The sequence below is a fragment of the Nannospalax galili genome, unplaced genomic scaffold (genome assembly GCF_000622305.1).
Source record: "Nannospalax galili isolate Female #2095 unplaced genomic scaffold, S.galili_v1.0 scaffold20, whole genome shotgun sequence".
NCBI classification, from domain to species: Eukaryota; Metazoa; Chordata; class Mammalia; order Rodentia; family Spalacidae; genus Nannospalax; species Nannospalax galili.
This window is the reverse complement of record NW_008346414.1, coordinates 442,704-467,703: the sequence shown is the minus strand read 5'-3', so window position 1 is coordinate 467,703 and position 25,000 is coordinate 442,704. Positions and strand designations below refer to the sequence as shown.

Sequence of the window (25,000 nt, the reverse complement as noted above, 5' to 3'; positions counted from 1 at the left end):
TTGTGCAATGACTCAAAGGAACAGACAGTAAATACTGCTAAATTATGCCCAGACGAGTTAATAATTCTCAAGCATATTTCTGAAGACCATCCTGGCTAAAACACATCAGCAGCACATTGCCAAGTCCCTGCCTGCTGTCCCAGAAACTTTGAAGATTTAAAGAGAGTAACTTATTTTAAATGATTTTTCCCCTTAGGATTGCATCCAAGTCAACAGAAAAGTAGCCGCCTGGGACAATCTGCTCCCCTGTCTGTCCCTCATCTCATCCCATGTGTGACTGTGCTATTGGAGTCACACTAGTGGCCCAACGTTGCAGAAACACAGACGGGTTGGCCGAGAAAAAAAAAAAAGGAAAGGAAACCCTTTTCAAATTCAGAACAAAGGGATTTTATTGCTATTTGTTAAACGGGAGAAATGTGTCAAAGAACTTGGCCTAGATCAATAAAGTAATAACAAGATCATGTCCTCATTCACAAAAACAAAAGAAGTCAAAGCTACATGTGCTCCCTTCAACAGGAAAGATTCATCAGTAACTTCTCAGCACTGTTTCTCACAACTTTGGGCAGAGTATTCAGTGGTGCTTTCTGTTCCTGATCCCCAGCCTCAACACAACACACACACACACACACACACACACACACACACACGCATGCACGCACCCACACACATACCCTTCTGATTTTTAGCTAGGTGTGCACCAGCCTTATAATGAGGTAAAGATATGGGTCCAGGTGAAGATATGGGTCCAACTGGACAGTCACATGGATGTGATTCTCACTCATTACCTATGACACTTACATGTAGTCTTTGCCAATGGTGCTCAGTAGCACAGACACAAGGTGGGAAACACAGTTAGACTCCTAGTTGGAAAATCTACACACAGTCTCATTTGGCAATTCCTTTGACTGCCCTGGACAAAACCCTCACTTTAGTTTTGTTTTTTCATCTATGATACACAAATACAAGCCTTCTTTCCAATGAAATGCCATAGATGACACTTTTTCTTTTGAAATTATAACTTCGTATCTGAAGATAAATAAATCTCTTAAAGTTAATGGTACAAAATCAAGCAGCTCAGGGGACCATGGTCAGATGGAGAACCTCAAAACTTCAGTGTTTTCAAGAAGAGCACAGAAAGGACACAGAGAGACCTCCCCCCCACACACACCATGGGCAACTGCTGTTGAGGAAGAGGATCGGGTCGGATGTCTTGCATGGTCACAGCAAGCCCCAGACCTCTCTGTGGCTCTTGAAACGTGAGCTGTTTGCTTTTCTTTTGTTAGTGGACTTGCCTGGTAATATCTAGAAAAAAAAAAAGAGATTCAGCCCAGGCAATATATATGGATTTCAGCTTCCTGTTTTCATGTAAAATTTCATTTAGAGTCATTTAAAAAATGAATACAGAGTAGATGTCCAAGATAAATTACATCCAATTACAGTGTCTGAATTTGAAGGATGTTTCCAAGAACAATCCACTCATCCATCCAACATTCATTCAAAGCTTTATTATGCGCTTGAGAATGAGGTGTCAGTCTCAGAAGCCCACATTTACATGGCAGTTGGCTGTTGCTATTTGATGGTATTCCCAAACCTCCGATGCTTTCTCATGCCTAACAGCAAAAGACTGCGCAAGAGCGATATAGAGCTACTTGGCCTTGACCTCAGATTCACAAAGAACCTCGAATTCAAGCCAGTGTTATTCAGCTATAGAGGAACACTGGCAGGATTGCTTCAAACAACTGTCCCTTTATTACTAAGATGGTGTTCATCACACTGTCTTCTTCCAGGAACTCCTAAGAGTCATTGCTCTGCTCCCTTGCAGTAAGGCAGGGCCTCCTGACTAGATCTAAAAGCTCAAAGTGAACTAGCACAGCATGTGTCTTTGGATTCCCTAGGTCCTTTGCCCTGCCTGGTGGCAGTGGCAGCAGCTGGCACTGAAACAACAGGAGGAAGAGGCCTCACTGCTTCTCCTTGGAGAACTGGCCAGATCTGTAGTGGGCTTTACAGACGGAGGAACACAAAGCCTGGTCTTTAAAACCACTGAAATGTCGGGGTTGTTGCTGCTGCAGTATAACTTAATTCATATCTTCTTTTCTCTATATTTAAATTTTTATTGAGTTTTTGTGCATTTCATATAATAGATCTTAATCAAATTTAGGTCCCTTTCCCCCATCCACATCCCCCATAGCAGCCCCCATTGGATTTCATGCATTCTGTCATATCTATTAGGCCCTATCTGGTCAAGCATTTGTATCCAGATGTCCCTCAGTGTAAGTTCATCCACTGGAGTCTAGTCAGCCTATCTACAGTCACTCCCTCAGCTCATTAATCCAAAATGAAACAATGAGTCTAAGGTGTTTCTAGCAGTGCTCACCCATGTTTGCATTCTGTAACCTTGCACAGCCTCGGTTCTGAACACACATGTGCACCTTGCACTGTGCATGGCAGTCACACCTCGGAGCACCGACCAATGCTTCCTGAAGCACCTTGTCTCACTTTCACAACTACCATCTGTTATAAATTGCAGTTTTAACTGTATATGCAAAGACTTGTGCTTATAGGAATATAATAGTTTAATTATAGAAAACAAAGACTTTTAAAAAATATTTTATTTATTATTTTTATTTTATGTGTTATGAGTGTATTGCCTGCATGTGTATAAGTGCACCCATGTCGTGCAATGCCCGTGGAGGTCAGAAGAGGGCATCAGATTCCCTGGAACTGGAGTTAGAGACATTGTTAGCCACCTTGTAGGTGCTAGGAATCAAACCTGGGGCCTCTGGAAGAGCTGCCAGTGCTCTTAACCACTGAGTCATCTCTCCAGCCTCCAGAAAGCAAAGACTTTTAATGCTTTCCAATTGTCATTCCTCAATATTTACATACCTAATTAGCGTACTTTGAATTGGGTAGGATGTGCAATTTTTTAAAGAATAATATCTGAACTGATTCATTTTTTAAAATGCTAAATGAATTTGTGCTTGAAGTTAGGATAGAATTTCTAACAATTTCTGAAAGGACCCTCCACACTTTTGTGCCCTTATGTACTATGAATTTTTACAATCCAGCTGTCTCAGCATAGATGATCATAAAGCCGAAATATTTATCAACCTTGAAAACCACTGAAGATACTCTATGCCCTACAATATCAAATCTTCAGCCAAGATTTAGTTTGTTGTGTAAAAACAAACACATCCGTCTCATTAGTATGTAAATTTACTTGAGTCTTTAGTAAATGGTAAAATTATGTGTATCCTGTCAAAACAGAAGGTTAAAAGGGCAAAGGAACAACTAAAGTCTCTTTGTCCCTCGTCTCAGGACCTGCTTTTCCTGCTCCTGTGATAAAGCTGGAAAATGCAGATCTCTCTGTGTATGTTCAGAGTCCTGCGTGCTACTCCTGGAACCTTGCACATGGTTGGTGTGCAATAAAGTTCTGGAAAATGAACATGTAAATACAATGCCCCCCAATTAGTCTTCCTGTTTTCTTCCTTGTGTTCATCTCATTGGTGCATTTCTAATGATTTTCAAAAGTATAACAAAAAATTGCTAACTTGAACACTACATTTCAAAATTTTACTTATTATTTTTTTATTTTATGTGTATGAGTGTATTGCCTACACGTGTCATCCAATGCCCGTGGCGGTCAGAAGAGGACGTTGGATCCCCTGGAAATGGAATTACAGATGGTTGTTAGCCACCATGTGGGTGTTGGGAATCAAACCCAGGTCCTCTGCAAGAACAGCCAGTACTCTTAACAGCTGAGCCACCTCTCCAGCCCCCCGTGAACACTGCATTTCAAATTTGTGGCTTTTACCACTCACTTCCAGATCTTGCCTTTAAATATACAAGCAAATCGCCAGAAATGTGGAATTACCCACAGTTTCACTGCTTCTGCTTATTTTGTTCTCTACTAAGAGGAATTTTCTCTCTCTCTCTCTCTCTCTCTCTCTCTCTCTCTCTCATTATAGTATGTATGTGAGTGTGTGCAGTCATGTGTATACATGCAGAAAAAGGACACTGGTATCTTCCTTTATCACTCTCTGCCATGTTGCTTTGAGACACGGTCTCCCCTGAATGGGAAGCTCACAATTTCCTCTATCCTGGCCCCAAGGACCCACTTTTCTTTGACCCCCAATGCTTCAGTTACAGGCACATACAGCCCTACCTGGTATTTTACCTGGCTGCTGAGGATTTGAACGCAGGTGCTCATGCTTGTACAGGGAGTACTCTTACCCACTAAGCCACCTCTCCAGTCCCACTACCAGGAAGAAGTCTATTCTCCAACCTACTGCTGCGATTGAGAGTCCTGCCCTTCTCTATAAAGTTCTTTGAAGGACACAAACAATATTGGCCTTATGTCTTGGATTCCTATAATTGCTTATGTGTATGTCTCTTACCTTCCATCCTGTAGCCTAGTGATAGACATTCCCTGTCATCATCTTTCCTGTTGGACTGGCTTCCTCAAGGCCATGTCCTATTCCTTATTCATCTTTCAGTCTTGGTACCTGTTGATGAATCTACTATACAATAGATGCTCAATATTAAATGTTGAATAAATGGACATAATATTGATATATTACCACACTGACTAACGTAGTTTGGGTGTTTGTTGGTGTTATTACTCTGCCTTTTGTTCACAGTCTTATTTGAAGGACCAAATCATAGTTTTCTTAGTTTTTCCCTTTCCATAATGCTAGAAGCACAGACACACTAATAACGTACTTTCTACTTGAAGCAAATTCCATTTGAAAGAGCTGGCATTCTGTCAACAAATAGAGCATTCAGCACATGGTGATTTGCACGAACATCAAACATGCCATGGAAATAAAACATTTGCATCTTACCCAAGAAACAAGGCAAATGTATTTTTGGTAACAAGAAATTAATTTTGAAAAATAAATATGGCATTCAAGTGTCATAAAAATTGAAAGACTAGTTTTTGTGCATTACAGATTTCTAAACTATGTTATTTCAGAGTTTAAGACAAAATAAAGGAGACCTAAACATAGTCATATGGGTACTATAAACTGTAGAAATGATGTTTTTTTAAGTGTTAAATCTAAAGATAAGTGAGAATCCAGGCCAGCGGCTTATCAGACCCCAAGCTACCCTAGACAGTACAGAATACAGAGGTGTCTGAACAGGTCGTGGGGCCACCTGGGGAGCAAACTGATGACAGTAGATTCTATAGTTTCAGACATCGACTAAGAGAGACAGAAGATTCTTTCTATAAAGTTTCAGACCATCGACTGTAAGGGATAGCTCACCACTGGGGAAGAGGGCTCTGGCAAGGAGACAAATTTGGGTAGAGAGCCCTAAATGACTGAAAGTTTTAAAGAAACCTTAATAAAATCTTTTAGAACCATATCTAGAGCTAAAGGAAGACAGAGGTGCTCTATTCTGCTTTCTGTTAAAAAGAGTGATTTTCCTGTATAAAAGATTAAAGAAGACAGGGTCCAAGGGGGGGTGAAAAGATATAGAACTAGAACCTCAGAAACTTTCAAAGCTTGACCGATCACTGAAGCTATTTTCTTCACCACACTAAGAGAACTCACCAATAAAACCCCTGTACCTCTTCGAGAAAAGACCCTCCTCAGCACAAAAGGAGGGGAGCACACCAAGGAACTCTCCCTTTTACCTTGTGCGGTGCTGATGATCTGACTCACGTGTAAATACTACATTGGCCAAATATGCAGATGTCTCAAAGCTGGGGAAACTAATATGAAACGCACAAGAGGGCTCGAAAAGACCTCCGTACACTTCAAAGTCAGATTTCAGCAAATAGGATTCAAGCTAATAGGTGAAATTAATTAAAATCTTCAGCTGGATACAAAGAGAATTAAGAAAAGTGAAAGATTTGGAAAATGGCACAGAAGTGGGAACGTGACTAAAATGCATTTAGAAGTTTGCGTTAGCTGTAAGCTCCATATACACAAAAATTATGATATGGCTTCTAAAAAATGTCAATTCAATCTTAAACATTATCAATGGCTATGCGATTCCAATAATATAATGATCCTACTCCACTATTAAAAGTATGACCTGTAGTATTTTGCTCTATTCGGATTGCTGTATTTAAGATAATACATCACTCACTATACTATATTCAGAAAAGACCCATGAAAATAAGATGGAAAGCCAGAACCCTATGGCTGAATTGACTGGTGGTCTTTTGTCTGCAGAGGGGAACTTGGAAAGGGAAATTATTCCATTACTTCAAGTAGTCTCAATACTCTCAGAGCCAATCTGTATGGTAAAACCTCATAAAGATACAGAAGGAAGCAGTCTTTGGCCAGCAGAGGAAATGTTTTGATCTCTGGAGCTCTTTATATTTTATACTCAACAAATACTCAAGACTCCTATGAACTTTCATTTATATGGGCGATACTTGCTATACTTGAAATTAAAACTAAAAATTCGAAAATAGTATTCCTTTAAAATACTAAACTCATCATTTTGTACCTATATAAAATTCTAAGGCAATTCAATAGGAAAAGTAGCATTCTTTTTCATTTTTGAACTCTCTTCAATGTCACATTTAATAAAAGATGGCTGTATTCTCGTGTCTGCCTTAACATTCAGTCCACTCTGATGTCACATGTCAGGTAGCCTTGAGAACACTCCATCATACTTTTGTGGAGGAGAAAAGTGAAAAAGGCAAATCATGCCTGGATATTATTAGATAAACAGCTGTGATTGTGAAGGTCCCTAAAAAGGGCTTCAGGGCTACCCAAAAATCCTTGCTTGGAACTCAGAGAGGGGCTGGCCTAGTACAGGGAAAAATTATGTATTCTTAGAATTTCACCAGATTGGGGTGAATCATATCATGAGACATGGTATAGGTTCCTGGAGCTATTAAATAAAAGTCCAAATTAACTTGTCAAGAGTTTCACAGTTTAGGAAAGTAGTATACTAAACCACTCCCCCTTCTCAATGCCTGCCATAACTCTATAGCAATGTTAGGAATCAATGTCTTACAGATACCTACTTTTAAAGAAACTGCCATTTAAAAGATGCTCATATCTATCACAGATATAGTCTTGGAGCGGCTGGGAATACAGAGGTGTGTGTTTTAATTTTTCAAACTCTAGAATTCTCTGTGCAACATTTCTGAGAGACCATCTCACCTCACAGGTAGGAAACAACCTTTGGTGATAAACATCTTTTTCAGGAAACTAGATTACTGCTCCTCTTTACCTACTTAGAGTCTTCATTTTCCTGGAAACCTGTTCTTCTTCTATCTTTCAAAAGGTTAGACTGCACTAACTAGCTGCAAAACTTCTCCCCTTTCTATATGCCAGGCCTTCAAATATCTGAAGACAGTGATTTTGTTTAAATGGCTTTTTGATAAATAGGTCATACTTTGTGAGATAAATATTATTTCATTGGTAGTTTAAGCTGTAATCTTGTAACAAGTGGGCCAAAAGCTGCTCTCCAAAAAAGGCATTTTAAGTGTATAAGTGAAATATTAGCAGAAAGTTACAGAGCCTTTCTCTTTACAAGTTTTTTGAAGCAATTTCTTTAAACTACTCTATGTTTCAAAGCAACTCTATCAATCACCCAAGTCTCCCTGTACATGAACAATTAATTTACTAGTCTGAAGTTGACTTGTGGAGGTATTTTTTAATCTATATCAAAATGGAGTTTTCAGTCTGATTTATAGTAGATTAATCAAGATAGAATACAGAGTGATTTTGTGTTTGGCAAAGTTGCATTATATAAAATCTGATTTAGTTTACTGAACTGATTATTAATGAAAGGAATATGTATTATGTATCATAACCTGGAGTCAAAATCTATTTTGGGTTGACCCATCAGTTACAAATGAGCTTCCCCACCCTAATAATAATAGAATGTACTGACCAACAGCCAAGATCTTCAGAAAACATGCATTCTAGCAAAGTTATGCTAATCAGCATTCACTTTCACAGACTCAAAATTAAAACTCAGGGTCTGTATCTACTCTCAAAAAACACAAGAGGAAATGGGTGAGTGATTAGTCCCTGTGGTTGTCTAAGTTTGGAACTGCATCTCAATTACTACCTGCTCCCTAGCATGCAAAACTCCATCCTATTGTTTTCTATAACCAACTTCATTTTTCTCTTGAGTCTTGGGTATAGGAACTGAATTTGAGATAGCACTTGGCCCTAGTCTTTCAGAATAGGAAATACCTACTTTTCCCAGACTTGAAGAGTTGCTTATGTTATCTGAAGTTCTGGAATCAAGAAGAATGAGATTATTTTCCTTTGTTTGTTTGTTTGTTTGTCTATCAGTCTGCAGGGCAGTGTGAAAGCAGGCAGCTGCTTTGTCTAAACTTAGAACACTCCACTTGAGACTAAGTGAACTCAAGTCTTCTAGGCATTGCTGTAAATAATACCTACTTTCCTGCCCATAAACCACAAACATCCTGTTGTCTTTTATAAGGTAAGTCCTTAATCCTCGCATTGTCAACTTCTCCACTTACTATAAAAGCCTCCCCCACTCTCTGTTTTTATTGAAGATGTAAAATTTACAAGTGGCTAAATACAGAGATCTTAAGAGTACAGTTTGATTTGTTTTGATAATGAATATTCCATACATTCCAAATGTAATGTAGATTGCTCCTACCCCTCAGGAACGTTCTTTTACGAGCCCCTCTACTCAGTCACCATCCACTCATAGTGAATCTGCTCTTTAGCTTCAAGTCAGGGAGCTGCTACCCCACTAGTTTTCTGTCACGTAGGGAAAGGTTTCTGAGCTTTATCTGTGTTGTTATACACATCAATATATTTCTTTTATAATGCTGGGTAGCATTTCATTGTGCATCTCCAAATCTCCTACTTCATTTGTGAACATTTGGGTTGCTTCTGGTTGGAGTTTTATGACTAAAGCTGCTATAAACAAGTCTTTTATGGCAGATGCAAGTTTTCATCTGTCTTGGGTAAATACCTAGGGATGGTATTACTAGGCAAAGCCCAAGTATACATTCATCTTTACAAAAGACTCCCAATAATTCTATGAGAATTTTAATTACATCTTCACCAACAGTGGATGCTGAGAACAACCATCTACTGCTGTTTGTTGCTTTGCTGTTTGTTGTTGTTGTTGTTGTTGTCATTGTTTGTTTCTTGTTGTCATTTTGGAGTCTGTTGTTTTGTTTTATCAGATCAAGCTTTTTTCAGTTGAATTATTAGTGTATATAATAATTTTTTTTGACATTCCACCTATTTACCAAAGTGGATTTTTAGTTCCCGCCAGAAATGTGTGAGAGTAAGAGATGTTCTACATCCTTTCGAGGTACGATGCTCACCTCATCACCACACCACATACACTCACTCACATGCCTTCTTAAGGATCAGGTTTCTTGAACTGTGTATCTTTACATTTTTAATCAGATTTTATGATCTAAAGACATGTCAAATAAAATATTCACTAATGGGAATAAATTATGATTTGTGCTACAGATACAATTTTAAAAATGAGTCTCCAACATAATCCACTCAAAGCCTGAATTTTATGGAACAGAAACTTGAGACACAAAGAGTTTAAAAACCTAACCAAAGTGGGGCAACTAAGAGTGACAGAAGCAACATCAGGACCTTCTCCTAACCCTACCTGACAATTTCAAGAGGCTACATTGACTCAAACAGGCCTCAAAGACTGATATTTTGTCTCAGGGGACAATGAGAATAAAGCCTAAGGCAAAGCTGGAGCTTCCTATGGACCAGGTCTTGGATTCAGCTCACAGTACAAACCCACCTCTCTAAAAATGGGATCAGTCAAGTTATCTTTATATGATTTTTCTCCTCCAAAAGCTCTTGATTTAGTATGACACTTTACCTTCACACTATGGATAATATTTGGCATTTATTTAATAGCATTTTCAGAAAATATTGGAGATACTTCTGAGATATAACTACATCCTTGGTCAATATTATAAGTAGTGAAGAATAGTTTCCCTATAGTTGTACAAAGAGCAAGAGGATTAAACAATGACCAAGGTCAAGGAGCCAAACTCGGCCTTGCTAATCTAGAAGGTCTTCATCAAAGCCTTTTCTTCTGCAAAAGATTCAACAAGTGTTCATCGTCTATACATATGTTGTGTTTTGATTTTGATCATGTAAATGTGAGCCAGCTTTTGACCACACGCATTTATTTCTGGGGAGCTTTTTCATGGACTGACTCACAATGGAAAGGGTACATGGCATACATGGCTGTGATTGGACAGCACCGGCCTGCCTACTCTGAGCAACCCCTCTGGGTCGCCCTAAAAACTGACCTTACTTTGTTCCTGTTGTATGCTTTTTTTTTTGTGGTGATGCTAACCAAACAAGCAAAAAAAAAAAAAAAAAAAAAAAAAAAAAAAAAAAGTTTTTTATAAATTTTCACAAAAAAAAAATAATTTTTAAAAAATAAAGAAATTTGATATATCACAGTGAAAGATTTATCGTCCTCTTTTTTTTTTTTTTTAAAAAAAAAAAAAAAAAAAAAAAAAAAAAAAAAAAAAAAGGATTTTGTATAGATTTGCATCAAAATCAATAATTTTTTAAAAGTTGAAAAATCAGTTTTAAAATTTTCCTCAAACATAAAGAACACTAGGTTTGCTATAGATCAACAAATTTAGCACATTTCAGAAGTATTGAATCGATGAAAAAATGCAAGCAATAAAGAAAGTTAACATCTTCTAAAAGTAAATTCTGAGAGCCTTTTGGAGTGGAGAGACAAGATTTATCTTTATGTTATGGAAACCTGGATGGTTTGAAAATCCAATGTGTTGCATTGTATCATTTTTCTAATATTGTCTTTTCTACACACATTTCCTCTAACATCAAACATTTTTTAACATCACTATTTGGGGCAATTTTTATAAACAATTACATTTACCTTGGAAATATAAATGTCTTTTATCTCTGGTAGTGAAACCGCTTCTGTAAAAGTTCTATCAACAGAAGCCAAATATATATCATTCGGTTTTGTTAGCATTTGAGTGTACAGGAGCAGATTTATACCCTGGCAGCAGCTGTGTACTGCGTGACATGTAGGGTTGGCACTGGTCTATCAGGTATGTAAATATTTATATTCTCATTGGCTAAGTGCACTGTTCGGATCTGTGGAAATGATGGGTTTGTTTAGAAATACTACCAGTGGCGCCCCTAATTCACAGTTGGAATTTGCCTAAAATTTCCACATAAAAACTAAGCAGAAACCTGGAAAAACGAATCAAATTAATAGAAATGTGAGACCCTGACTGAACATTGTTGCAAGTTTTACTTTCCATTTCCAGATTTATAAATGAAAGGCTTTTTAGAAAAAAATAACATTTAAAGAAAACTTTAAAAGACTAGCCATTAGAGTGGAAATGATTATGAATCAGGATTCAAATCTTCACTTTTCTAAGTAATCATACGGTAGTTAATAAATCTTCTGTTTTAGTGAACTTTGGGCTTTTTACATTTTCTCATAATCATAAATAATATTACCTCTTTGTAAATCACAAAGCATATATCTCCCTGGGCATCAATGATTTTATTTGTTCAATGTGGAGCCCATAAATTGAACTCATGAGTCAAAAGGTATCAATAATATTAGAAATCTTGGTCCTTACTGACAATTCTTGGGCATTTTTTATGTAACAATAGATTCGTTATTTCTTAACAATACTTGGGACAAAAGTAATCCTTTTAAAAACCCCAAAGTATGAGCACCTTGGAGGTAAAGCAGGAGGACCCCAAGTTCCAGGTTAGTCTCCCCTGCATAGTGAAAACCAGTGTCAAAAAAGCAAAAAGAAAAAAAAAAACGGAAATCCCCATTTTTCACACTTAAACTGTGAAGTGCTACGATGCAGTAAATCGTCCATAAAATATCAATATATAGCTGCGTGGCTGGCAGGGAGAACAACTGTATCCTTCAAAGTGGAGCAGGAGAATCCTGCTGCATTCCTCCTTACCAGAAACTCTTCTCTCCCTGAGTGTAACCATCACTCCATCACGGTGCACCCAGATCCTTGCCCCTTCCATAACTTTACTCGCTAAGTATTCATTTCTAAACGGGATCAGTTCATCTGTGATATTTGGAGTCTGCAGTGTAGATGCTGATGTGGGTGACACTTTTATTCTATTGTGTTGAGGCAGCATGTCCACAGTTATCATGACGGTAGGAAGAGCAGAAGGGAAGAGAGAGAGCGTGGAACTCCAAACATCGTGTAAGGTAAGTCATCACCTAACTACTGTGAACTCAAACACGTTCAACTGTAGATCTGAAGCAAAGACACAGCATTTTGTATCTGGAATCAGTGAAAATAAATTTCCCTCAAGAAAGAAAAGGAAGTGAGCGGATTGCAGACAAAATGCTGAGAAGCACACACTGGATACGCTGATACAGGCCGCACTCATGAAAACATGTCAGTCTTCTAAAATATGTACTTAAAAGAACACTTCAAATAACAGAACGGGGCCTTGTGTTGCTACAATTACAATATTAGCTTCTCTTATCCCCTCCCAAATCATGCACCCAAAAGCATGACAGACAATTACAGCCACGTGTCATACCATTGACCTAGAAGCAAAATGAGAAAGAAGGAGCCACGTGAAGAGGCAAACTCATTGTCTCCAACCAAAAGCAGTTGGCTGATTTACACCTTCTCTCTAGGGCCACCCCAAATTTCTAGTCTAAACACTCATTTCCCCATCCTTTTGATATGCAAAGCAACCTGTTAAAGAGTTTAATTGGCATTTTCAATGATAAGTCATTGCATGTGACTTGAAGGTTTTAGGTTGAACTGAAAATCCTGTGCAGACAAGAAAATCTGCTTATATGTGACATGGAGGAAAGGCAATCCTAGGTTTATGTTCAATTTCTCCTTTATAAGGAGAGATAATGGGTTAGAGGCCATTTCTACGAGTGCTTTTAATGCTTTCACTGCCTGAAAAAAAGTATATAATACACTCCTGGCCTTACTTCCTTGATACTATTCTGCCAAGGTAAAGATGTTTAGAGATATTCAGTTCATAAAGGAATAAATTTCTAACTTGTTAAAGGAGATATATATATATATATACACACACACACAATACTTAGGATGCTATGTAAACAATCTTTTTTTTGTTCTACTTTCTAGCAGAAGTACTATATGGAGAGAGTAATCAGCTGTAATTATTGCTTTTGAAAACTCAAGCTTTAAAACCCACAAAATACTTTAAAAATAAATGCAGGAAGCTTCGTAAAATACATTTTCTCAATTCAACAAAGAAAAAAAAATCAAACCAGTGAGGACACTCAAGTGTTATTTGCAGCAATCATGATAAGTCAATTTTGGCTTAAACCATGATTGTCATAAACACTCACAAAACATATTATTTACCAGATGGCAATCTTACTCAAGCAAACACATAAAACTTATGTTTCATTATTATCAAATAAGGATGAACTTGCCACTGGGCTAACCTCCAGCAGTTAAACAAACACATCTCCACAGAATGAGTGCTGTGGTCTGTAGTTCCTATCACTAGAGAAACACACTGCTGAAGAGACATCTTAATAAGGAGCAACATTACCTTATATTCAAGAACCAAAGGTCACGAGAGACTGTACATGCAAAATGGCTTATTCATATCTGTGACTGGACTTGTATTTTGAGTTTCTTGATAAAAAAAGTGATTGTATTTTAGTAGATAAAGAAGGAAGAGTATGAAACTTGGATGTAAGTTAAAACATCTTTAAAAGTAATTATTAGTTGTTGTGAAATGTGTAAGATATAGTATTGCCTTTCTCCACCAAATATAGCATCAGAGTCCATTAAAGTCTATCATCAATATATGTAGGATATCAGAAGTATACTTGGGTCAATACCACAGACTAATAAAATAGGACATTAAAGATTTATTTGCTCTGTTGTCACTATTATTGATTTATTTTGAGACAGTCTTTTTAATTTTTTTTATTATTTTTATTTTATGTGTATGCGTGTATTACCTGCATGTATGGAAGTGCACTCATATGGTTCAATGCCTACGGAGGACAGAAGAGGGCATCATATCCCCTAGAACTGGAGTTACAAAGAGTTGTTAGTTGTCATATGGGTGCTAGGATCTGACCCAGATCTTCTGCAAGAACATTCAGTGTTCTTAACTGCTGAACCATCTTTCCAGCCCCTTGAGACAATCTTTAAATGTCCTAAGATGGCCTCAAACTCTGGATCATCCTGCCTCAGCCTTCTTACTAGTGGGATTACAAGCATGTGCCATCGTACCTACCTTACTAAAAGTCTCTTTGTGATGGATCCTGCGTTATAATATCGGTAAATGTGCATGTGTACACATGTATATTTGAATAGAGACTCTTGGAACTGGAGAAATGGCTCAGCAGTAAGGGCTCTTGTTGCGCTTGCAGAGGACTTACGTTTGATTCCCAACACCCACATCAGGAGGCTCACAACCATCTGTAATTCCAGCTCCAAGCGATCTGATGTCCTTCAGCCTCTTCAGACAGCTGTATACAAATGTGAATATAAAGTCACTTAGGCACAAATAAGTGAATTTTATACACACACGTAAATTTTAAAATTTAAAAATGAGTAAATCTTTTTTAAAGTGACTTTCTTTGTAACTGCAAGTACTTTTAAAAGATCATGGAAACTGAAAAAATATAGTTGCAAAATTAGTTTTTGAGTTATGACAACTGATATAGACAGAGGCTCTTTTGCTTACTTATATACTTCCTGGCCAAAGCGATACTCTCAAATAAGCTGTGACTCAAAACTCATTGTCAGATGAGACAAACATTCATTTTCCTTGCACAAGTACAAGCCTGATGTGAGCTTAGAGGTGTTACAGCCTGAGGAGCCAAGTGCAACATCAGAAGTTAAGACCATGGACAGACATCAGGATTCTCTGAGAGACCCAAATGACAAACCCTGTCTACTCAACATGTCAGATCCCACAGGGGCCCATCTCAAGCACCGTGGAAGGACACCCTACAGAGCACTTCCTTCAACAGGACAATGAGAAGGCCATAGCGTGTCTGGGCTGACTCCCTCACTTCAATACCTTCACTAGAAAATTCCTCATTTTATTCCTTGAGTAAATCAGTAGCTTTGAAAGACACTGGTGACCTGTCAGCTTTCTGAATACAAGTACATATGAAGGACATAGACATAAACACATTCGAGTCTATAGCAATGTAAATGGGTATATTAAATTAGAAAAGTATTCTGACAAGACTTTCCTCGCCTCCAATTTGTCCTCTAAGGCTAATACTTAAGGGCAAGAATTCCCATTGGACAGTCCCCAAGCAAAAGGCAATCTCTCTCCATGGGCTGCAGGAAGGCACTTCACCTCCGAGAACATTGCACCATTGACAGATTGCCTTTAGATTGCAACTTCCTTGAGGGTCGAGTCTCTCTCTCTCTATTACATTCTGAATTGCACCTAAAACACTGAGTACTTTCAAAGAATATTGGTTTGTGACAGACAAAATGGATCACTTATCTGCACATCAGAACCAAAACTATAATGGACTCAAGTGAGGTCATTTTATCACCTCCAAGAGGCCATGGAGAGACAAGTAGAGAGAGAGAACCTTTGATAGCTGCTCCTTCCTGAGGGCTCTCCTAACCTGTACCAAAATTGAACTCTGATTCCTGAACCATTAGCAAAATGTCTACTGTGCTCCTAACCCCTAACACCTGATAAATTCATTTGGATTGCCTTTTTCTTTTTAAGGTCCATTACACCCAGTTTTTGATACTGACAAAAGTAAATAAATTACTCAAGCAGGACACAATGTCCGAAAATTGATATATTTAGTTTCTCTTGTTTCCACTCAAATTAAGTGCTGGTGGAGAAATAGTTGTGAACTTGATAATGCAACTGTAGCAGAGAATAAAGGTTTCTACTATTCGTTTACAAACCTTACTTTTGTTTAGTGAACATAGGGATATTACAAATTAGTGTGGAAAGCTGACCTAAGGAAAACTGCCTCATACCTTGTCGCCACCCAAACCAGCCCCCCAGTGCACTTTTATTGCCTTGCAGGCAAATGGTAAGCAAGTTAAACAAAGAGGAAGTCACTTTTAGCTCTCACTAAGCGGCCAACTGCCAGTCAAGAAGCACCCCCTCCTATCACTAGTCTAAGTGAAAGTTCTCTGATCTGAAAACACCGGACAATCTGTTTCCTAGATGAGCCACCTTCATATAATTGTTCAAGTATCAGTATTTCAGTAATTCAAACTGAATTCCTCAATTGTGAGGACCGATATTCCTTATCATAATGAAAAAGAAACCATTTATGCTATAGAGAAACAGAAATTGAACCTCCTCCTGGACCGGAAGGATTCAGTGAATGGCATTTCTCCCTGCTAATGTGGCTTGCAATTCCACAACACTCTGGAAGAGATCCTCTCCTGCGGGCCTCTAGGAAATACCATATAGACACATTTGCACCACTGGTTCTCATACAGTTCCCTCGGTGTCCTGGTTAATAATGTGATCATTCCCTGCATAATGACAGGCAAAAGAGCCAAGACCTGTGGAGGGAGGAAGCAGAGTAGCACGACAGTGAGAACCTGGCTCTGTGAGCGCAGGGCAAACCTTTCCCCACAGCATAAGCACAGGCAGCAGCTGGGAGAGCCACTATCAGGATCTGAGTGCCAATCCTGCCTATGTCAAGGGCTTCTCCATAGGCGTCAAAACAGCTTAGTGTGCTAAAGGGTCTGGGTGCAGACGCCTCTCTGCTTTTCCTTCTCTTCCCATCCAGAGACAGAAACACAACAGGAACTAGAGTAAAAAAACGACCTAGATGCAAAACCTGCCCATACCACTCCACGACAGTTGTGTCTTCCAAACCACAACCACTTTGTCTAAGAAATAGGGAAAATACCAATACTTTATGAGCTATCAGAAACCTAGAGACAGTACAGCTTCAAATGGTGAGTGGACTCTTAAGATGACGGCAGCCTTTTGTCACTGAAACCATAATCACAAGTTATTAATGCTAAAATACTAGGTTAGGGCAACTGTGTTCTTGGCATGTTTAGAATTAGAAAGATAAAAAATAATTCCTATTGATTTCATAACAGGCAAAGGAGTATAAACTGAAAAACTGGCCACTTGTAATTAAGCAGCTCTGTTTCCCCTAATTTTTGGAGAGAATCCAATAATATAACTCTTTACTTTTATTAACTGCCAGAATCAATCTCTGAAGCCATTTTCCCAATAGTCTGAGAGAAAAAGGACAGGAGTTTGTTTTCATTAGACACAGAAATGCAGTTTCATATACATGTGAGCATTTCAGAGGCATTATTTAAGCCACAGTGCATATAATGAACAAACTGTAATCATATCTTTGTCCCAACTCAATTACAAAAGGAACTCATAACTTAGAGTCTTGCAATAAATATCTATTTCCAATTTTAGGCTGATCATTAAATACGGTTCACTCTAAGAATTTGTTAAATGCAAGAATGTTAAAATTCACTTACATCACTTAGAACATATTGATTCTCATGACTATTAATCCACATAAAACAAGTGGTTCATCTACAGAGCAAGCAACATTTCAGAAAAAATCCACTCAACTCCCAGGAGTCTCCGGCTCTATTCACTTCAATGTTCAGTCATTGCTCACCCTATAAATCTCTCTTTCAGTCTCCTATGGGCATAGGAAACAAAATTTATTTTTATTAGCATTACTACTATTATTGCTTCTTCTTTCTTCCCTCTTCTTTTTCTAAGCTGTGGCCTTTTGGACACTAGTGTTTCTTTCTTTCTAGTATCATCCTACCTACCAAATCTTATTTCAGGAAAGGAACGGATTAAATAACTTATATATGTATATGCTTAATGATAAAGCTTCAAAATTTAGAACTTCTGTAAGTAATTGAATTTTAATAGGCAATGTTAGGGACTGGGGAGATGGTTCAGCAGCTAAGAGCACTGGCTGCTCTTGCAGAGGACCCAGGTTCAGTTCCCAGCACTCATGTGGCATCTAACAACCATCTGTAATTCCAGTTCCAGTTGATCTGAAGCCTTCTTCTGGCCTCTGTGGACATTGCACACACAGGTGCCTTTACATACACACAGGCGAAACACCCATAAACATAAAATAAAAATAGATAAATAAATAGAAAATAGGCAATGTTTGCTAATCTAGTAAAATTATCATTTGTCTAGAAAGCACTGAGAAAAATAAATTGCTGACCTGAAGTGTCACTACAGGCTGAGCATCAGTAATCTGATGCTCAAGGACACTCAATATGTAAAATCTAGGTAAAAATCCCCAAATTTGAAGAACGTTGAAATCTCTTTTGTTTGATTTTGGATTTTGGAATTTTTTAGGCACACTCTCATACATTCTTGTAATACAAGTTGGTTTAGAGCTCACCATGTAGCCTGGGCTGGTGTCAAACTCAGAGAAACCCTCTTATCTCAGCCTCCTCAGATGAAGGAGTCCAGGCATGTGTACTGAAGCACTTAAGTCCTGCTTGTCCAAAGCATTTCAAATAAAGGTCATTCAACCTGCATGGCTGATATCTTGAACAACAGAGTCATCCATTCTTTTCTTTTTGTTGTTCTTTGCTTTGGGGGGAGAAGGTGTTTGTTTTGTTTGAGATGGGGTCTAACTAGTAGCCCCAGCTGGCCTAGAGCTCACTATGCAGCCCATCCCAGGCAGGCTCCAAGCTCATAGCAATCCAACCTGCCACAGCCTCCCAAGTGCTAGGATTAAAGCCAGGCACCACCACGCATGGCTTTATAATATTCCATCATATTTAAAATCTAAAAATGGAAATTTTCCATGGTTTAACTGAATAAATTTGAGTTCTAAACACAATTATTTTTGACAGATTAAGCAGGCAGCATAAACATGTCAGAGAGTAGTTGGGAATGCTGGGGCCTACAGCAACCTGAGCAACAGTGCCTCATCTGAAGAAGTTCAGATGAGAACAAACCCTGAGAAATCATTATGCCGGTCAAGGCTCAGTGCTGCAGAAGTGAGGGCTAGGGACCAGTGGCTTGTGAATGCCAAGCTAGATGAATTGGAGGGTTCATCCAGCGCCAACTTCCTGTGATTCTGTGGCATGTATCAGGATAGGGAAAGGAGGTTATTAAAAACATGAACATTGCTCTTCTACAACCAAGAATGGACACTGTTGAGTAGCTGTGTAGAAATGAAGGAACTGTTACAAGCCATGGTCTGCTGCAGCCCTATCCAGAGAGAACCTCACACGAGAGCCTCCATGAGTAGGAAACCAGAGAACAAGATGGGTCAAGATGAGTGGAAAAGGAAAGTCAATAAACTACCAAATTTCCAGTGTGACAAATCGGGACTTAGCTTTACCTTTTCTGTCTGAGAAAATAACAGTCTGAGGGGGAAAAAAAATAATGACTCCAAAACATTATATTGAATCATTCATAAATACAGCAACAATGGTTTAGTCTGTTTTTTTTTTTTTTTAATGGGCAGAAGAGAGCTCAAAGGGATTTTTCCTCACTACTTATGAGGTATCAAAGAAGGGCTCCTCTTCTACTTTGCAGTGTTTGCTAGACAAGAGACAGAAAATCTGAGTCACACAAGATTTCTAACCCCACTGAAGAAGTTTGGTTAGGTTAAATGCATACTCATAATGGGTTATAGGTTTTAAGAAAATCAATTTTATCTACTTGAGTCAATTGTGGAACTCTTAATATTGAGCACATTTACTTCACCGTCTGCTGCATATATCTCCTGGTTACTTGGGGCTCATTTATAAAAGCTGTGTATAGAGCACTCTTTCTCTTTAAAAAAAAAAAGTGACTTAAAAATGTCTTTTTTCTTGTCTTTAATGGAGAAGTGTCACTAGATCAGAATGTCTATGTACATTACAGGCATTTTCATGTGAAACTTCATTGAGAACAGAAACAGTAACTATCGTAGTAGTGCCGAGGGCCTTAAAGTTGTGAGCCTTATAAGAAAAAAGTGACACATCAAAGTTAGCACACACATACATAACAATGGACAATGAGATTTTTAAATGCACTTATATTACCCTCTGCTTGCCTAAGACTTTCCACAGGATCATATCTGGGACCTGATTCCATTCAAAAACCTATATAAATCTGGTAATATTAATTTTAAAGACTTGTAAGTTGCAGTTATAAAATACTAATAAAGTATGGTATGTTGTGAACACAGTTTTATCAATGATATAGACAATTAAGATAATATTGGGATATATAGCAAAATTTTAAAGATCTTTAGCTTTTCACTGACTGGTTACATTTAAAGTATTACAAGATATTATCAAAAGTATCAAAACTATATGTTCATTCTTATTACTGTTAAGCATAGGTGTTTACATGGATGTCTAGAAATTATACACATTTTGAAAAACATCACTGCAATTTAGTTTAAAATATTTCCTAAAGATTTACAGCAAGATTTATGACAATGATTTGTTGGTGTTACACTTTCAAGCAACGTGCCTTATGAAGAACATATGTCTACTCATATAAAGAAGTTCAGGGCTGGAGAGATGGCTCAGTACTTAAGAGCACTTTCTACTCTCGCAGAGAACCTGAGTTTGCTTCACAGCACCCACATAGGGTGGCTCACACCTGCCAGCAGCTCTAGCTCCAGGGGATCTAATGCTCCCCCTCTGGCCCCCATGAGAACTTCAGTCATATGCACAAGTTCACACTCAAACACACACATACACATAAATTTACAATTACTAAAATAGTTAAAAGAAGAAATAATGGTTTTTTGATATTGGTCACTTTCAAATATAGTGGATTAATCAAAGCACATATGTGATTATCCATATGAAATATATTTGACATAGCAACTTTTAAATCTTAGGGTCCCCACCTCCCTTGGATTTTCTCACTACGCTCTCTTATATAGAAAGTTTGGGCCACAGGTTACCACTATTCACATCTTACTCAAAATATTAAACATCTAAAATCAGACCTGATGCTGATATTTTCAAAGATTTGAAACATCTCAGGACTGGAGAAGAACTTACAAACCAGGTGCAAACAGCAATACTGAAACAGTAAGGAAGTCACATCTGTGCACTGTGGCCTGTGACAAACAGGACAGCCTCTACTACAGTCCACCTCTGGACCACAGGTTAACACGCTACCTAGCCCAGGCTAACACACAGGTTAATTAGCCACCTAGCACGGGTTAACCTACAGGTTAATTAAACACCTAGCTCAGGGTAACCCACAGGTTAATTAACGACCTAGCCCAGGCTTTCTGACTTGCATCTCTGCCACATTTGTGCCAAGTGGCATCACTTCTTCAATATAGAAAGTGTTCCAATATCTGAAGACAGAAGGCTGAAATACATATTGAAATGAATAAGCAGTTAATTCTCTAGATGTGTGTGTGTGTGTGTGTGTGTGTGTGTGTGTGTGTGTGTGACAATTTAGGGAACTTTCATGTGTGCATGTGTGACTCTCATGGTTTAAGGATATCAGGGTAGCCATCAGACCACTTCTCTTTCATATGATTTAGTTTTTTAGGTGGAAGAATATCGTATTACTAGGAAATGTGAAGTGCATTGTTAAGAGACAGCTTAACAATATGAAAATAGGCCAGGAAGGGAAGGACCTCAAGGGGCTGATGCAATACTCCAAGACTCCCAGCCCTGGACATGATGAGCTCATTCCGTTACTCAGATTTGTGCATCAGTGGCTGTGGACACTGGCCATTTCCTCACAGCTATAATTCTGAAATACTACATCCCACTCCTCTATCTTCAATCAATGCCTCTCCTGCGTGCATCCAATTCAAAATTCCGCTTCTGGTTGCCAATCCTCCATGGACTTCAGCAGTCTACCCCACATCCTTCTATTCTCTCTAGTCTCTTCAAAACCACCTTCCTCCTCTGCTTTTCCACAGAAACTCATTCTTTGTCTCTCCCGTCTGTTGTGCCCTCTCCCAGTAAGCCTCCATCTTGGCATTTCTCCATTCATTACCATTTCTCAGTCACCCAACCCACAGGTATTGTTCGACACAAAAGAGTTCCAGTGATAATTACTGGAGATGTTTTATAAAATAGTTGTGTAATGCTATTCATTTGTCACCTATATGTAGCTGTTGAAAAAGCCAAGTCAGAAATGAATACTATTGGGCTTTCTTTTTGTTTGCTTTTTTTCTCTTTCCTCAGACATGTGAAAATGTGATTTTGTGTTAGGGGTGAGAATTTTGCCTTCTTTTCCCTCCCAGGGTGGTTTCTAGTGTCCTCATTGCCTAGGAAGCAAGTAAAGGCCCTTAAGTTACAACAGCTTTATCACTGCTTCTTAATCATGGAGAGAAGGGTTAGATGAAATCTCCCTCAAGTGCTAAAAAGATAGCAGTTTATTTAAAGAAAGTATTTACACTTCTCACTAATTACTTAGGTGTGTGTACACTGATACCAGCATAGGACGTTACACCCTTCAACCACCTTCAATATATCATTAAATTAAATTCATGAAGAGATGTGGGTTTAAATCAGAAACATGCTTCTGCAATGGGAAATATAATATCTTGAAAATTTCTCACTTTTTTTCTTGTTTTTAGAAGAAAAAAACAAATAGAATCTTCCTTAGAGGCAAAGAACATTTACACAACTGTGCATCTATTCTCAGCTTACCTACAGAATGACTGCCCTCATCTGACTGACGTTTTGTAGCGAAGAAAGTATCTCATCATCTCAAGTGAAAAAAATAATTGGATTAAAAAATATATATTCAGGCTAACCATTTTAATGAAGGAACTTTAAAGTGTTCATCCTAGATTTTATAATAGAATATTTTCTTTCTCAAAGTCCCTCTGAATATTTACTTCACTAATAGAATTCCCCAGTTTCTTCCTTCCTTCTGGCCTTTAAATCACTTTTACACAGTGCCTTCTATAGTTAAAGAACTTTTCAGAGCTGTGGTAAAAAACAGAGACGGTCTCTATTAACATGGATTTCACTGTAGCACATGGATAGTACAAATATTTTCCTAATTAACTAGTTATCCAACCTTGTAACAGGTATTAGATGAGGAAGGATGTCAGGCTATAATAAACACAAATATAGGGAGAGACCTGGAAGTTCAGCTAGTATTCTTTAGTGGAAGTAAGACAAGCAAAGCATACAGACAGGTATGGAGACGACAGAATGAAGCCCACCCGCTATTTCATATGCTGACATAAAAAAGAATTAAAAGTGGAATCCACCAAAAACAAACATTTGTTACTTGGCACATGGGATGGAATGGGGAGTTCCACGGTAAAGGAACAGATCATGTGGAGACATACATGTCCTGGCTAAGGCCAGGAAATGATAGAGATACAAAAGAGACTGGGACTCAGAGAGTGAGCAGGTAAGGAGGTCAAACTGCCAGGACAGGTAAGCAAGGCATACTCCAGGGTTTACAGCTGTGGTAGAGATTTTGATTCTTAGTTGTAGGGCAGGAAGGAAGATAATCAGAGTAAAACAGCTGCAAATTAGGTTGGGAAAGGATGTACGAATAGCAACTAAAAGGTCGGGGAGATCGTTACAGCTTCATCTAGAAATATGATGTTGTATGTGAGACATGGGCAAACCAAGAAACGTCGATAATGACGGTGAACATTTGGGAAGAGATGCTGAGAGGAAAGACCAAGGCTGCGTTTGGAAATGTGGAAGAAGACTTGGGGTGGATGGGACATTGGATACAGTTTTCGAGAGGTTTAGTTTATCAAGCACACTCATGGAGTTCACTGACATAGGAGACCGAAAGGGAGTCTATGTCAGAGACATACAATGTAAGTCACAGCATAGAGAGTATGGTAACACAGGGCATAACTAAATCCATGGACAAAAGAACATTACCTAAGAAAGAAGCATTTAGTGCAGAGATGGGCCAAGACAAGGCCTTAAAATGCCCAGACCTTAAAGACTGTGAAGAGAAGAGTGAGATCATGATGGCAACTGTCAAGACATACCAGAGTCAGAAAATGAGCCCAAGACAAAGTCAACTTTGTACCCACTTGTTTCCTACTCCAGTCACTTACTCTTCAGACCCTGAACATCTTGAACAGGAGTGGACATTGCAGGCAATCTGAAGGAAGGATACACTCCACTGTGCCATTGCTCAAACACATTCTAGAGACATATTTAACTCATGAGCCTCACAGTTCAAAAGACTGATGGCTGATAATTTCTTTAAAAAAGGCATAAGGACTTGATTTTTTAATGTAATAGGGAGTTAAATAAAAAATGTCACCGTTCACTTGTGCTACTTCAACCATAACTGTACTGCATTGAAATTGTCCTTATCTATTCAATAACTAACTGTATCTTGTCATGTAAAAGCTCTGACATGACAATTAACATCTCTGTTATTCTGCAAGTAAAATTAAATCGCTCACTAGTAAAATAGAATAAAGACAACCGGAAAAGGCAGATACGCCACCTATCTTTTTACCCCATTCTATCCGTATGTGTCTTTTTCTTTGTAACTTAGAGAGGAGAAGAAAAAAAAAAAACAAAAAACTTTTGACATTTTTTCTGTGATATAATAGAGGGCTCACCCATCAAATTATGGGTTAAAACAGATCAGACTCAGAAAGTTACTCTACATATTGGAAAGTAAAAGACATAGACAAATAGTCATCATTGGTCTACACAGCTCACTTTTCTGAAAGACCCTCTTGTGTCCTCCCCAGGGGTATTGGTGAGAATTAACTGAAGTGATGTGGACCTACCTGGGCCAGGCATGGTAACTTGTGAATCTGTGGACTCCCTTTACAACCAATAAGTTGGCATTTCTATCTCCATATCTCAGATATGACTAAAATCAGACATTGAACAATTTACCCAAAGTCAGCCAATCATTAAATAGATGATGGCTAAGTGAATCCAAAGCTGTCAGGGCCACAGTTTTCCATGCTACTATCCTTTCTTCCTAAGAAGGTTATTTTCAAAGTGGAGATTCAAGCCAGTATGAATTATACAGACATATGATCAATAGAGAGAAAAATAGATATAAAGGTATAAAGATTATATAGACATAAATATATAGATAGG

At 38.2% G+C, this 25,000-nt stretch overlaps 1 long non-coding RNA gene across 2 annotated transcripts in view; it reads right to left on the bottom strand.

The window, feature by feature from the left end:
- LOC103741857 overlaps nucleotides 1-25,000 on the bottom strand; it is a 213,375-nt gene that overhangs the window by 26,934 nt on the left and 161,441 nt on the right. The window contains exon 1 of one of the 2 annotated variants that reach the window (XR_607597.1): nucleotides 1,169-1,284. The exons of the other annotated variant lie outside the window; for it this stretch is intronic. This is a non-coding gene — a long non-coding RNA (uncharacterized LOC103741857). Of the gene's footprint in view, nucleotides 1-1,168; nucleotides 1,285-25,000 lie in introns of those variants that run through there. 2 annotated transcript variants of the gene reach the window in all.